This window comes from Lygodium microphyllum, chromosome 5, assembly GCF_053477565.2.
Source record: "Lygodium microphyllum isolate KBCC chromosome 5, Lygodium_microphyllum_v1.1.10, whole genome shotgun sequence".
In the NCBI taxonomy this organism is placed as follows: Eukaryota; Viridiplantae; Streptophyta; class Polypodiopsida; order Schizaeales; family Lygodiaceae; genus Lygodium; species Lygodium microphyllum.
In genome coordinates this window covers 133,259,425-133,276,754 of record NC_141139.1, presented here as the reverse complement: position 1 = coordinate 133,276,754, position 17,330 = coordinate 133,259,425, and positions in this window count along the sequence as shown.

The following is a 17,330-nucleotide window of genomic DNA, read 5'->3' as shown; positions in this document are numbered from 1 at the left end:
AAACTCAACATTGGTTTCTTTTTTCCTTGCAACTTATGAGAGAATACCTTGAAGAAGAAGGACTTGTTTTTTAATTACAAAATGATGAAGTATAGCAATACATTTTTTGATACAAGACAATATCTCAATATAAGACTAGATCCTTCCTAGAATCTTCTAAAAAAAATTTGCAAATTCTAAAAGTTTCTAGAAAATATTTAGTTTCTTGGTGTCCATGATGTAAATAAATATTACGTTTTATTATTAAGTATAATTATTAACTATTTATAGTTATTGATTGTTACTTTTTCACTAATGCCTTTTTAATCATTATTGATTATTAATGTTTCACTAATTATTATTCATAAGAAAAAGCTTTTCACTAATCATTTCCTTAACTTAATATAGTTTCATATTGCTTATTTGTTTGCTTGTCTGCTTCATAATTTGTTTCTCGAAAATTAATACCTTTGTGGAGGCACTTATACATTTCTCACTGTGCCTTCTTTGTCTTTCTGCATGAATGATTGTGGATCATTTGTATTTAGTTATAAGAGTTTAAAAATGGAGAAGATAGCATAAGGAATATTTAAGAAGTTGAAGTAAGAGGCAATAGCATTTTTCAAGGAAAGATATGGTCTAGATTGTAAAAATGATTATTCTTAAATCATCATTTATTCAAGTGTGATCTAAAAGTTTTCAAAGACATTGTTAGGCCCATCTATTCATAATTATTATGTTGACATGTTGAATATGTTCCCAAGAATAAATAAATATACGAATGATATTTTTCCTATCTTTAAATAATTTTATGAAAAAGCTCGCGCACACATCAAGTGGTAGGAAAAGATTGTCAATCATGATATGCTATCATTGAATTTATGATGCATTCCAGTCAGCGATCTTCCCCTTCAACACACACCACACAAAGAGAGAGAGAGAGAGAGAGAGAGAATAATTGTGGTTTCACTCTATATTTGATTAGAGTTAATATTTTACAATAGTATATATGTATAATTATAATTTGATTGATAATATATCTAAAAATGTTAATATTTAAAAATTGATAGTAGTATAAGAATTATTAATTATTTATTTTCAAAAGATATTTTAAATATGATTAAAATTCTTTTAGAAAACGTTTATTAGAATAAGTAAAACTTTTAAAATGTTTATTAGAATAAGTAAAACTTTTAAAATGTTCTTAATTAGGATAATGATTAGGAAAGAAATTAGGATAGTGAGGCCAACATTAGAGAGGATAGGCAGGCCATCATTAGAGAGGATAGACAGGTTGCATGTAAAACGCATACACATATAGATACACATATACACACACACACAATGGTAGGAGAAGATTGTCACTCATGGCATGCTTCTACTGAATTCACTACCAATTGCCAATCATCCCCCCCCCCCCCCCACACACACACACACACCCACCAAAGAGAGAAACAATGACATTTACTTGACCCCACACACTATTATAAAGGCCTCTAAAAAGCCCACCAACTAAAGAGTAAATAGTAATGAATGTAAACATGATAGCAATGTAATCATGCACCCTATTTACATAAAATTTTGAGTACCTAAGTAAATAGTCAATCCTTGATTCCCTCTTCCATCATGGTGGCATGTGGACCTCTACAACATAATCTTGCCCTAGCCTCAAATGGAGACCCCTTGCACTCCTCATACTAAGCCATTCTCATCAATCCCACTTATCAATGTCTTCTTTTTTAACATTTGTGGTCCAAGAGCCATGGTGGATTCAATGAGAGAGAAACATGGTTTCCTATAAAGATTGATAGCTAGCTATTTGGTGTAGCTTAGAAGCTTGCAAAGCAACTCCTTGAGGGAGGAGATGTTCAAGAAGCTGCTCTCATGAATACCTATAGAGCTCCCCTCCACAATGGTAAAGGAAATCTAGGAAAGCAAAGGAGGTGTTGCTATCACCAGTAGAAGCTACATTGAAGCCCAATAAGAAAAGTAGAATGAGCGAATAAAAACATATAACACCTCACCAAAAGAAAAAGATAAACTCACTATCACCGTTCTACATAATGGTATGTAACACTAGAAAGAACAATTGGCTAGTTGTGCTCTAATCAAATTGTGACTTGGCCCTCTCCCCCTAATAGAATACTTCAAATCTTGGAGATCTAATTCAATTGGGAAGCTCTAGGGGGGAAGGTGCATGTGGCATAGTACTTGGAAAATAACTATTTTGTTTTCCTTTTTTATTCTGAGACTCTATCCACTAAAAATTCTTACTCATGGGTAATGGATGGTTAGAAATTCTCCTCTCTCTTTTTTTAGATTGATTGTAGACTTCAGTCCCAATGGTCCCAAGCCAATAAAAACCCCCCATTTGGATAGAATTCTTGGAGCTCCCTATATAACAATAGGCTACCTCAAGGCCATAGTTGCCCATTTGGGTCTTATTTTGGGACAAGGATCGATTAATGTCTTCAACCCTAGATGGCACCCACAAGTGGTAGTTGAGTTTGACTTGGCCAAAGAGCTCCCATAATACCTAGAAATCACTAATGAGTGTGGGATTCACATCCTAGATCAACTTGTAGATTCAAGAATCTCCCTAATTCCTACTTCAAGTGTCATAAGCAAGATCACTTCATCAAGGAGGGCCGCCTTGAAATTGAGCCCCCATAACAATTACAAAAATCAAGCTAGGATGAGAACTCTGTTGGTGGGTTATGGATGATTAACATTAAAAAATCCAAATAGAATAGGAACGGTGAACCTAGAAATAATAGGCCTAAAATCACAATAAACTTACCACATGTTAATGGAGCTTGTAGAACTTGAAAATTACACCTCTCGGTAGGAGCCATGAACCAAGGGCAAGGAAAAAATATAGAAGAAGGATCCTCCCCTCTCAAGTTAGGTCAGCATCTCCTCCTCCTCTAATGATGATGAGGAATTTGTCTCTTAAATTTGATTTAGAAAAGGATTATCACCTAAATTTCCCTCCAAAGGGAGCCATCAAGAGGAATTCCTTCCATCAGAAAACCAATACAATAAAAACCCCCCTTCAACTAACAAGAGTAATATTATGTCCGAACATAGGTATTCCAAAGTCGGAGTAGCCTCAAAAATCCTCCAGAGCAAAGCACCATGTCCAAAAGGAAAAACTAATTTAAAAATTAATGGTAAAATCACTAAAAGTTGTTTTCTACCATAGCAAGGGTCTTGCAGATCCGATTATGGCAAGGACCATAAGAATCCGATTTCTCAAAACTACCTAGCCTTAGATTGCATATCTATGCAATAAGTTAAAGCTATAAAAGATAAACTATTTAGAAACTTGCAAGGTGTCATTTTTGAGTACACTTGGCATTATACCAATCATGCTGGAAGGAGTGGCAATGCTACCTTGGGATTTTAATAAAATAGTAATCTTATTGCTCAAGTATGCAAATATATATCACACCAATGTAGTAATTATTAAGTATGTAGAGGAGCTTGCCATTGTTTCACTATATGCCAGTTGCTTATTCCTGAAAACAATAAGCATTTGGACTTCCCTTCCCTTTTATGAAAAGAGTAGACATTTGGACGTCCCTTCAAAACTTGAATTGCCTAAGGATTCTAATGGGGGACTTCAATATGGTTGTAGACCATTTTCAATAGAAGGGACAAATTATATCCAAAAAAGAGAAAGAGGCATGGTTCAAAGCCAAAGTAGCCAATAATTTAATAAAAATAGTTATTGAAAGGTTTTTTACATTACCTAATAAACAATGAGGGGATGCCCCTTGGGAAGATAAGCTAGGCCATGCATATATTTTTGTAGGCATTCTCTCCTTCTTTGTAACTGCCATGCTTAAAGTCCACAATGACATAGTTATGTCTAGTCATTATCAAATTCAACTCTCACTCTCCAATAATGAGAATATAGTTTGTTCAAATTGGTTAATGTGGTAGGAGAAGCATGCAAGACATCTGGGGTTGGGCATTCTTCTTAATGTTTTCATCCCAAAGGAAATATTAGAGCCTAAATATACGACAAATGCACTCAATTAAAAATGAAAGTCAATTAGGGGCAAACAGAGGCTCAAGAAGAACTTCTAAAGTTAAAACTAGATCTTAAGCAAGGTAAAGAACTAGAAGCTCCATCAAAAGCAGTTGGGCTAGGAAAATCATTAGAACTACTAATTAAATGTTCCAAATAGTAAGTAAGAAAAGGGAAAGAAAGATTCTCCCCCTTATAATTGACAATAATCAAAACCAAGCCCTTAATGACACCCACAATCTCACCATAGTTCATGACTACTTTGCTAGCATCTTTAGTTCGAAGCCTATGTATAGTGATCCAAAAACCAACACATAAACTAATATAGAAAGGCTAAGACCCAATGTAGTACCTCCTTCTATTTTTGCATTGCTTAACATGGACTATTTTTCATTAGAGATTGGGGACTCCATTGATGAACTTAGAAGAGAAAAACCCCTAGTCTAGATAAGCTCCCAAATTAGCTTTGCTAGGAATTTAAAGAAGTGGTGTGGCATGAAGCACATTGGATCCCTCTCCTACTACATTAACACATGGGTTATTAAACTTATATGCAAGTGTGATGACAAGTTGATTCTAAACAATTAGAGGACCATCACTTGCCTCACTTCTGCATATGAAATTTTTGTGAATGCCTTAGCAAGAAGGATATTATGACACTTGAACTACTGTATTAGAAAAGAATAGAAAGGGTTCATAAGGGAAGATTCATCCTTAATGCAAGCATTGCACTATGGAAAGGTATGGATCACACCCAAGCCACCAAACAAGACTCCATGTTCTTTAAGATAGACTTTGATAACACCTATGATAGATTAGAATAGGACTTCATTTTCCAATCATTAAATGGCATGGGTTTTGGAAAAATATTTATAAAGTTTATAATGAAAATGTTTGGTAACACTTCTTCTAGAGTCTTTACCAATGGTCAACTCATCCCCCCTTCTCTTCATGAAAATAAATAATATAAGGTTTTCCAGTTGCAACCCCCTAATTATTCGATTTGCTGTTAATTCCCTTGGTTGGCTAATCAAAGTTGAAATGGAAGAAGGTAAGCTCAAAGGTATCTCACCCCCTAATAGCAATCAACAAATGGTTTTGAACCAATTTGTTCATGACACAAACAACATAGTTTGAAATGAAGATTCCTCACTTCAAGCCTTTTGGGGTTGTGTGAAAGAAATTTGCCTTAACTTAGGGCCAATAGTAGTCAACCCAAAACAACAAGTATTAAATGTCTCATAGCCCCTCTACCTAGCTGGCTCATCCAAGAAGGATGTGATGTTATCCCCATTGGAAAATATTTTTCCTATTAGGGGGTTTCATGGTGACACAAATCTAACATTGCCAATGGGTTGTAATGGCAAAGTTTAGAAATATGACTTGAATGTTGGAAAGGGATTCAAGGAAATCTTGTGGACATTCAATGCTCCTTAATCATATCTTGATACTTCAATCATATACTTGTGCTCATGTTAGAATACCACCAAGAGAGCTCTTAAAGAGCTGAAATCCTATTGTAATGATTTCCTTTAGGGCTATATTGGAGAAATAAAAATCCCCAAAGTTTCTTGGAGCACTTATATACACCCTAAGAGTCAAGGGGGCCTTGGACTTCCAAAATTATTAGAAATTCTAGATGAGCTTGTAGCTAAATGGATTGCCAAAATCCTCCTCCATCCTAATGATGACTAACCTAATGATGATTAGGAAGTGTGGCTCCACAAAGATGTGGACAAGTTGCCCTCTAAACTTGTCAAAATCAGAAACATTTTTCTTTATTAGTTGCAAACTTCTCATAGATCAAAATAATCATTGGCAAACCCTCTCCATTAACAAAGAGCCTATGATCCACATGGTTTAAGTATAAAAGCAAGCTTCAACTTAGTTGTACACTTTACCCTAGCTTGGGAAGCTTCAACTCTGTGTGGTTTAGTTCTTATGCAATAATACCCTAGATCATCAACTATGAGAAGGATGGAAGCTCTATAATTCAAATTCAAAACCTTAATTCTTGCCCTTCCATGTTTGAGAGGATTTATGGGACTACCAAATCAAAAACTGGCTCATCCTTGCAAAAATCCATTAGAAGTACAAACTTAAGAGAGATGACCTTCATCTCATTCATCAATAGAGAATCAACCTCTAGAACCCTAGCATTTATAAATCTATCCAACTAAGCCAAACTTTTAATCCTAGCGCATTCCAATGGAACAATGGCTAGCCACTACTACCACTCTTGAACCTCCACTCACATGTGCATGAAATAATTAACAAACTCAATGAAAATTTAATGGCATATCAATTGGGATTAACTCTAATAGGAATATAGATTCACCCACATCTAGTATCCCCATATCCTCACCAAAAAATCCACATTGTCGTGGTTTATTCTTCATCAACAAGGGATTTGGACTAGGGTGTGCAACAACTAAGATTGGTAAGGGGGATGATAAATGTTGAAGATGTAAATTTGATATTGAAATGTTGACTTAATGCTTTATTCATTGAAGGTTTAAGAGAGAAACCGTGGACTTCTTACAAGGGATCATAGAAAAAATTCATCCACAAGAAGTTTCAGGGAAAAACTATGGCTTAAAAATTTCCCCCACAACAAGTTTCATGGAAAGAATTGTTGCTTGGGGAATCCAATGGGTTGCCATCCTATTTTGGTCCTTCATAAGAACCCATTACATGTGGGCCATCTCATGTCAAAAAAATGATGTTATCTCTAAATGTATTTTTTCTTCTAACATCCAGAGTCTAAGGTTTGAATATGTAGTGCAGGTTGGAGCCAACATCAAGGGTTGGTTATCTAATCTAAAAGTCAAATTAAGACAAGACTGCTTTGAAACGGAATACAAAGAAAAACTAGATGCTCTCAATGAAAACTAGGGACTTAACACCATCCTCAATACCATCAAGGATGTAGAAAGACATAATTGAAAATAGTTCTCATGCCCTTTTTGCAACCAAGACATTATATATACCTAGCTTAGCTTATATGGCTAAATTCAAGTAGTCTATTATCCTACAATGCAAACATGAAATGGCAGCCCTATGTCCTCTTGATGCACCCATGCCCCATAAGTTTTAGCCGAAGTCTTCTCTATTGTGCTATTACTGTCTTGGCTAATTTTTGGGCACACAAAAATAAGTAAAACTGTTCACTTTTTTAAATACAACTTTGTAGCCTTTCTTTTTTAAAAAATGTGACATCTAATTTCAAAAAGAAATTATTAGAAAAAATCTCACCCTCTTAACCTAGCTCATATGCATGTAAATGCCTACAATTTTTTTACTTGGTGATACATGGATGAAAAAAAAACCAAAAATTAACATTTCTATGATTTTTTGTATCATAAAAATGCTCACTTAACCTATATGAGGCACACTCATTATTTTTTACCATATATTGGATAATAAAGATATCATTTGGATTTGATTTTGATGTACATTGTAGTAAACTTACCATGAGTCTAAAGTGTATTTGTAGTATGGATGTCTATTTCCCATGAGCTCTATATATTGGCCAAGCCATGATACATTTCTTATTGGTAATAGCAATTTATTGAGGAATCATTGATGCCTAATAAATTTCATTACATAGAATTCTTTATTTATACTTATGAGTTGGTCAAGGGATATCTTGAATAAATAATGTATTTGTCATAGTTGCTATTGTACTTGTTGCCCAAAGTACTACCAAATGGTTCCATGTAAAGTTTTCATATGCTTTACATGAGCTTGTGTGGTACATCATGAAAGCCCTCTTGGTCCCTAAGTTTAACTCATAGATAAATGTTTTTAAAGATGATTACTATGAATGATAGATCATATGTTCCAAATTATGAAATAGAGCATAGTTTAATCTTGGTTAAGCATGATTGTGTAAGTGAATTATTTCAGAGATCCTATGAGGATCAAGTGTGTAATAGCACAAATTTCATGGTAGAGGGACTTACTCAAGTTGATGTGTGTCAAACACACACAATACATGCAAGGAGAAGCTCGCTCAACAACACACAAAGAGACATGAAGGCCGAAACGTTTTGTTGCTTGTTTCTTATTCTTCTTTCACACACTTTTCAATATTGTACAAAAAGTATAGATAAGATACAATGTAAAGGAAAGTGGCCTACTAAGACAAACAAAGCATAAGGGACTATACTAATTGATTGATGTTATAACCATGCTTGGTGCTATAGATAGGTGTAACAAACCAAATATAATAAGTGATAAGTTAATGGCTATGTAAGAGTCATAATGACCATTGACATGATAAGTGTAGATGTGCAAATCCATCTAACAAGGTAGTCCATCATCAATGTCCGCATGTGTTCTTGCTATCTCAACACTCCTCAAACTCAATTGCATCTCTACAACTCCAAGTAAGCTTCGAAACTTTTGAAGCTTCTCTCCACCCAATGCCTTTGAAAAGATGTTAGTTATTTGGGCTTGTGTGCTGACATATACCAAGTCGATCTTAATTGCAACATGTTCTCTCTCATAAAGTGGTAATGCACTTCAATGTGTTTTGTCCTAGTATGGAACAAAGCATTCCTAACCAATTGCATGCTACTCATGTTGTCACAATGAATGATAATTGAACCATCTACCTGCACATCCAAATCACCCATATAACTTTGTAGCCATACCACCTCACATGTTGCCATAGTAGCACTTTTGTACTCATCCTTTGTACTTGATAAGACAACTGTAGGTTGATTTTCTTGCTCCATGTAACTATTGCACTACCAAGGAAAAATATGAATTTGTTGCTAGTAGATCTTCTATTAGACATGCTACCAATTCAATCTGGATCTGTGTATCCAAACACCTGGATATCCTTACTTGCCTCATCAAGAAGTCCATAATGCAAAGTAAAATTTATATACCTGAATATGTGTCTAACTACAACCAAATGAGACTTTCTAGGCATTTGCATAACTAACTGACAAGGCCAACAACATAGCTCAAGTCTGGCCTTGTGATAGTTATTAACTCAAACTCCCTGCTATCCTCTTGAACACAGTAGGGTCTTCTATCTCATTGGGAGAGATTCTTATCCCATTTCTTGCTTGCTCGAATCATTGCTTCTTATCCTTCACTTTAGCCTCCAAAACTAACATCTTGTCAAGAATCGTGTGGTGGGGGGACTTGCTTGAGGTGCTATGCCATACACACCGTGCTCATAAGAGGAAGCTCACTCAAGAACACAAGAAGATAGATGGTGGCCAAAAAGTTGTCTTGCCAGTTTCTTCTTCTCTCACACAATACAATGTACACAAAGTATAAATAAGATATAACATAAAGGAAACTAGCCTACTAAGTCAAACAATGCATAATTGACTATACTAATGGACTAACACTATAATTATGCCAGTTGTAGGGTAGATACAACAAACTAAATATAATAAGTGATAAGTCAATGGCTATGTAAGGATCATAATAACCATCGACATGCTAAGTATAGACATGTGAACCCATCTAGCCATTGATGTTCACACATGTTGAGCTTGCCATCTCAACACTCCCCCTCATGCTCAACAGTATCTCTATAACTCCGAGTAAGCGTCAAAACTTTTGAAGCATATATGTCCACCCAATGTCTTTGTGAAAATATTAGCTATCTAATCCTGTGTTGTTGAGATATCGAGCTCCACTCGTGATACGCCAAGGTGACCATTGTGTATTTATGTCACCGACTTGTCAGTTGCAGATGCGGTTGGTACACCGCCCCTGAATAATAGCTACATGATAGCTATCCTTATCTACTCTAGTTCGTGGCTCAGTTAGTATGCCACCTTAGTTAGTTGAGTTTGGTTTGAGACCCATATCTAGGGTTCTTCTATTTCTTTGTACTAGAGTTCTTTTGGCTTACACAACTAAGAAGAGGAAAACTGTTTTCAGCCTCCACCCTTGTGTGTCTTCCCCCATTGTGCAAGCAAGAAAGCTTCAAGCGAGACTCCTTCCTTCTCTCCCACAATCTTGACATGGTATCAGAGCCTTGTTCGTGGTAAGGAGCTCAAGAAAGCAAGCCAAGCTCGCGGTGTTCTGGTAAGAGGAGCAGTGTTGCTTTCATTTTCTGTTTCGGGAGCAGATCTCTGCAGGTAGCACAGCCGGAAAGTGCAGGAGTGCATTGTCTCAGGTTGAGACGCCCTTCGCGGTGAAGCAAGAGGGCAGTATATGTTGCGGGAGAGAGCTTTAGCTCCTGGCGACCTTGTTTTTTTTATTTGAGGCCATTTCGAGGCCTGTTTTGGAGGCGGAAGTTTTCTGCACGCACTCAGGAAAAGGCCCAGTTTTATGCTGTGCAACCACTGTTCTACAGGTCGGTGAAAAGTTACTATAGAAATTGCATTGTATGCCTGTGCGCAGAGACATTGGGAGTTACAGAATCATCCCTGTTGCCTGTTTATGCAAAATCGTCACTAGGAAGTGACTGTGTGGTCAAATACCACTTTCGCCAGTTTTGCAGATTCGCTCTTGTGAGGGTGAAGCTGTGTTTTTTGCAATGACAGAATTTTTTGCAGTGTTCTGTAATGGCATCTGATTCTCTTTCACAGATTGTCACTGAAAAGCTTGACAAGAACAACTTCCAAGCATGGAAGTTTAGAATGACAAATTTCCTTATGGGAAAAGGATATTGGGAATTTGTTGCAGGAAATGAAGAAGAACCAGTTCTTCCTGATGTTCCCAATCAACAGCAAATGCAGGCATTCAAATCATGGCATGAGAGAGCCAGGAAAGTTATGTACTGGCTGTCTATCAGTATTTCAGACTCTATGATTGTGCATATTCAGGATGCAAGTACGCCAAAGGAGGCATGGGATACTTTGTCAAAGATGTATAGCACAAATACGCAAGCCAGGAAAATGCAGCTCAAGCAAGAGTTGCATAATGTGCAAAGAGAAAATATGAGCATCAATGACTACCACATGAAGGTGAAGAAGATTGCAGATGCACTTGCTTCCATTGGGTCGCCAGTGGAAGATGATGATTTAGTTTCCGTGACCTTGAATGGTCTAGGAAAGGATTATGCACAGTTTCGGACATCCATTTCAGTTCGTGAAAGATTTCCTGATTTTGAGGAGTTGATTGCTCTTCTAATTTCTGAGAAACAGAGAAATGGTGGTGCATCTTCTTCAGGAGGAACTTCAAAAGAAGCTGTCTTCTACTCAAATGCTGGAAGAGGTAGAGGCAGAGGTAGAGGAGGCCGATTTGGAGGCCGTGGTAGAAATCAGAATATGCAGCAAACTCAAGAAAACCAGTACTATGGAGGAGGACGTGGTAACTCTAGAGGCAGGGGGAGCCAAAGAGGTCGTGGTGGATGGCAAAGAGGTCAAAATGCAAACAGTAATGTTGAATGCTACTATTGTGGTAAAATGGGTCATATGGCTAAAGACTGCTATAAAAAGCAGAATGACATCATGAATGGAAAACTGCAACAAGGAAATTATGCATCTTCTAGTAGGTAGGGTGATGACAGAAATGAGCATTTGTTCATGGTGCAGCACATGAACAATTCTGTGACAAGTATAGAAGAAAGCAACGATGTATGGTATGTTGACTCAGGTGCATCAAACCACATAACAGGTCTTGCAGAATGGATGGAGAATGCAAGGAAAATGGAAAAACCAGGATTTGTGGAGACTGGTGATGATACTGCACATCCTATTGTGCAGATTGGAAAAATTCCTTTGTCTATGCAGGATGGGAAAAAGAAATACCTGTCCGATGTATTTCATGTCCCGAATATCACCAAGAATCTGGTTTCTGTTGGTCAAATGGTTGAACAGGGCTTGCAGGTCAGATTTAATCCTCATGGATGCTTTGTTGAGGATATGAAAAATAAAGGTCGCTTGATAGCAAAAGGAAAGAAGAAGGGCAGAATGTTTATGTTGGATGCAGACATGTCTAAATTGAGTGCAGCAATGTTTGCACATGGGACCGGTGTAGTTGCAGATATTGATATCTGGCATAAACGCATTGGTCATGTTAATGTACAGCGACTTAAATCAATGCAGGCCCAAAATATTGTTGCAGGATTGCCAAAATTCAAGGTTGCAGAAATGCATAAGGTATGTGAAGCCTGTCAGTTTGGAAAACAGGCAAGGAAACCATTTCCTAGACATGTTCAAGAGAGTGAGAAACCATTGGAATTAATCCACTCTGATGTGTGGACTACTAAAGCTGCATCTCTTGGAGGCTGTCATTATTTTGTCACTTTTATTGATGACTATAGCAGAAAAGTTTGGGTGTATTTTATGAAAAAGAAAAGTGAAGTTTTTGGGCATTTCAAAACCCTTAAAGCTATGGTTGAAAAAGAAACAGGTCTGCAAATAAAATGCCTAAGGTCAGATGGAGGGGGAGAGTACCTCTCAAATGAGTTTGCAAAGTTCTTGCAGGAGCATCGCATAAAGCAGCAATATTCATGCAGTTATACCCCACAACAAAATGGAATTGCAGAAAGGAAAAACAGGCATATTGGAGAGGTATCTCGTGCCATGCTCAATGAAAAAGACTTGCCAGATTTTTATTGGGCTGAAGCAGTTGCTACAGCAGTCTACATAATGAACAGGACTCCCACTGCAGCAATACATGGAATGACTCCAGAGGAGAGGTATACTGGTAGGAAACCAGATATTTCTCATTTGAAAATTTTTGGTTGCATTGCCTATGTACATGTGCCAGATGAGTTGAGATCCAAGTTGGATCCAAAAGCTGAAAAGTGCATCTTTATTGGTTACTCTCTGCAGCAAAAAGGGTATAGATGCTATAACCCTTCTACTCGTAAGTTTACAGTGAGCAGAGATGTTGTTTTTGATGAGATGAGTAGCTGGTATAAACCAGTAAATGTGATTGATGATGTAGATGCACAAAATGGTAATGCTGCACAGAATTCACAGCAGCAATCACAAAATATTAGTGGACCTGGAGCGTCCTCTAGCAGTGGTTCACATTCTTTGCCATGGACAGGCAGATTGAGACCAGGAGAATCTTCTCAAAGCAATGCAGATAGTGGTATGCAAGTATCACGAAAAGGAAAAGAGAAGGTTGATCAGCCCATGTTTGATGTGAATGCAGGTCACTCTTATATGGATGGTGAATCCAGTGGCTCAGAACAGAGCATTGATGATGAGTTGGGTATTCCTTCTATTGTTACACCTGGAGTAAGGAAGACCAGGGATGTTTTGAGAGCACCTGGGAGTGAACCCACTTTGCGCAGGTCTACCAGAGTTAGGTATCCTGTGGATAGGCTGAAATATGATGGATTTACAGCCATTCACTATGCATATATGGTCAAAGTGATACAGGAACCAGAACCCACTTCTTTTGAGCAAGCCATGGGAAAAGAAAAATGGGAGAAAGCCATGAATGAAGAAATGGATGCCTTGGAAGCAAATGCTACATGGGAATTGGTACCTTTGCCTAAAGGTAAGAATGCAATTGGCTGTAAGTGGGTTTATAAGGTGAAGCACAATGCAGATGGTTCTGTGAACAGATACAAGGCAAGATTAGTGGTCAAGGGGTATGCACAAACATATGGCATTGACTATGAAGAAACATTCAGTCCAGTTGCAAGGATGGCAACCGTAAGAGCAGTCATTGCTATGGCTGCATCAAAGGGATGGTCTTTACATCAGATGGATGTAAAGAATGCCTTCTTGCATGGTGATTTGCAAGAAGAGGTCTATATGGAGCAGCCACCAGGTTATGTGCATGCTGTTCATCCTGAGTTTGTTTGCAGGTTGAAGAAAGCCTTGTATGGCTTGAAGCAAGCACCTAGAGCATGGTCTGACAAGATAGGACAGTATCTTGTCACTATTGGCTTTCAGATTTCCAAGGCAGATTTCTCACTTTATGTGAGAAAAACAGAGAAAGGTATTATGCTACTTGTCATTTATGTTGATGATTTGATTATGACAGGTGACAGTGATGAAGATATCCTTCATGTGAAAATGCTATTGAAGCAGAAGTTTGAGATGAAGGATTTGGGAGAGCTGCGTTATTTCTTGGGCATTGAGGTGCTTAGATCACCAAGTGGGATACAGCTCTTGCAGAGGCAGTATGGATTGGACATGCTGTCCAAATATGGGATGACAGGCTGTAAGCCTATTTCAGTTCCTTTGGAGCAAAATGTGAAGCTGAGCACAGATGCAGGTGAGCTTCTAGAAGACCCTACTATGTACAGACGCATAGTAGGAAGTTTGATTTATATGACTATTACCAGGCCAGATTTGAGCTATGCTGTTGGATTGGTAAGTCAGTTTATGCAGGCTCCAAGGAAACCACATTTGGATGCGGCTAGACGCATACTCAGGTATGTGAAGTCCACATTGCAGTATGGACTATTTTATGAGATTGGGATTCAGATACAGTTGCATGGATACACTGATGCTGATTGGGCTGGTAGTATTTCTGATAGACGATCTACCAGTGGATATGTGTTCTCTTTTGGGAGTGCTGCAGTCACTTGGAGCAGCAAGAAACAGCCTACAGTTGCCTTGTCGAGCACAGAGGCTGAGTACAGGGGTGCAGCAATGGCTGCATGTGAGGTAGCTTGGTTGCATAAGCTACTTTATGATATGCATCAGTCTACAGATGGGCCAGTTGTCATTTATTGTGACAACATGAGTAGTATACACTTGGCAAATAACCCAGTCTATCATGCTAGAACAAAGCACATTGAGGTGCATTACCACTATGTGCGAGAGAGGGTTTTACTAGGTCTTATTGATCTAGTTTATGTCAGCACAGAGGATCAGGTAGCTGACATATTCACGAAGGCATTGGGCGCAGAGAAGCTGCGCAAGTTCAGAGACCTGCTTGGTGTGCAGGAATTGGGATTGAGCTCGAGGGGGAGTGTTGAGATATCGAGCTCCACTCGTGATACGCCAGGGTGACCGTTGTGTATTTATGTCACCGACTTGTCAGTTGCAGATGCGGTTGGTACACCGCCCCTGAATAATAGCTACATGATAGCTATCCTTATCTACTCTAGTTCGTGGCTCAGTTAGTATGCCACCTTAGTTAGTTGAGTTTGGTTTGAGACCCATATCTAGGGTTCTTCTATTTCTTTGTACTAGAGTTCTTTTGGCTTACACAACTAAGAAGAGGAAAACTGTTTTCAGCCTCCACCCTTGTGTGTCTTCCCCCATTGTGCAAGCAAGAAAGCTTCAAGCGAGACTCCTTCCTTCTCTCCCACAATCTTGACAGTGTGCTAACATATACCAAGTTAATCTCTCATGCAAGTACCTTCACTCTCAAAGTAGTAATGCACCTCAATGTGTTTTTCCCTAGCATGGAACACTGTGGCCAAGATCTGATCGCGTCGAAGTAGATCTAATGGAGCGGCCTGACGATGTTCGAGACAGCTCCTGGTCCGCCATGTCTTTGAATCTTGCCATCTAATCTGGAGACATGTACGTGAAGATATCCTGCAACTCCTCATCGTTCATCCCTTGACTCATCCTGATTATCTAAGTATTCACAAAGGTCACTTGCACAGATAAAAAATGATGTTAGCATAATCAATTTACATCATACAAAGCATATTAATATAAATCTTTAAAAATTGATCTTACTAAAAATGCATATCTTATGTACCCTTATAAGCGATTAGTCAACGAATTGAATAAATGGATGCTCCAAGTATGAAGTATCCTATGGTCCCATGTCAATCTCCTGGCACAACCCAGCATAAATTGAAAGGTCAATAGACATGTTACCACAAAAGGATGAGTCCACCTTGTTCTCAAAGAATTCTTGGACTCTTGTATTTCCATCATTGTTACCCAATTGGTAGTAATGTAAATTAAACTTCCTAATATCCTCCTAAACATAGTAGAGTCTTCTATCTCAGCCCCAACTCAACTTCACATTTTGCTCCAATGGCACTGAAAGAGGCTTACATGTTGTTATACCATACTTAGATAACATATCCAAGCCATACTGCCTTTGGGACAACCATATACCATCATCACATCTAATCACCTTAATACCAAGAAAGTATCTTAGCTCACCCAAATCCTTCACCTCAAACTTCTTTTTCAAAAATTCTTTGACTTCAGCAATCCCACTATCATTGTCACCTGTAACAATCAAGTCATCAACATAGATGACTATGATGACCAAACCTACATCTTCCTTTCCCACACAAAGTGAGTGAATAGGATCGGAATATAAAATCCAATATTGACAAGATACTCTCTGATCTTGTCAAACCATACTCTAGGTTCTTGCTTTAGTCCATAAAGCATTTTCTTTAACTTGTACACATATATGAGATGCTCTAAATCCTCATAACCTGCTTGCTACTCCATATACAGAACTTCTTGCAATTCACCATGCAAGAAGGGATTCTTGATATCCATTTCCTACAAACTCCAATCTTTAGTTGTTGCCAAAGCAATCACACATCTAACAGTTGTCATTCTAGCAACTAGACTGAATGTCTCTGCATAATCTATGCCATATGTTTAAGCATAGCCTTTTTCAATCAGCCTAGCCTTGTACCAGTACTAGCTAACTAAACCATCTACATTATGCTTGATTTTGTAAACCCACTCACAAAGAATATCTTTATTTCCCTTTAGTAATGACACTAGATCCTAAGTCTTATTGGCTTCTAATATAGCCATCTCCTCATCCATTGCTACATCACAATAAGCATGGCCAACAACATTCTCAAAACAAGTGGACTCAACATTCTCAACTACCTTTAACATATAAGAATAATGGTGAGCTGCACAACCTTAAAAACCAAATCCTTTACTAGGATACGTGACCTTGCTAGACCTACATTCCACTAGATCACTTAGTGGAGTCTTTATGTTACCATGTGCTCTTTGTACACCTAGTATCATGACTAAAGGAATACCAAGCTCATCATTGAGACTCTCTAAACTACTAGAATCTTCATCAAATCCCAAACCACTAGTAGATGCATCATTGACATCTGACATTTTCTTATTTCCTTTGTATTTACCTATAACACTTGTAGATACAGATACACCTAAAGATGTGGGGCTACTCCTCAATCTCCCCAACCAAGGGCTAACTATATATGTAGTACCAGATGATATTTCTGGTTTACTAAGGCTTCGTGATTCTTGCTTTTTTTTTCTACACATAACTATCATTGTCATCATCCAACGCATTACCACTAGATGCATAATGCTCATCTCATAAAAAATAACATCCCTGCTCACTCTAAACTCAACTGTGACAAGGTTATAACAATGATACCCTTTCTACTCTAAATAGTATCCAATAAAAGTACATTTATCAATCTCTGGATAAAGATTCTTTC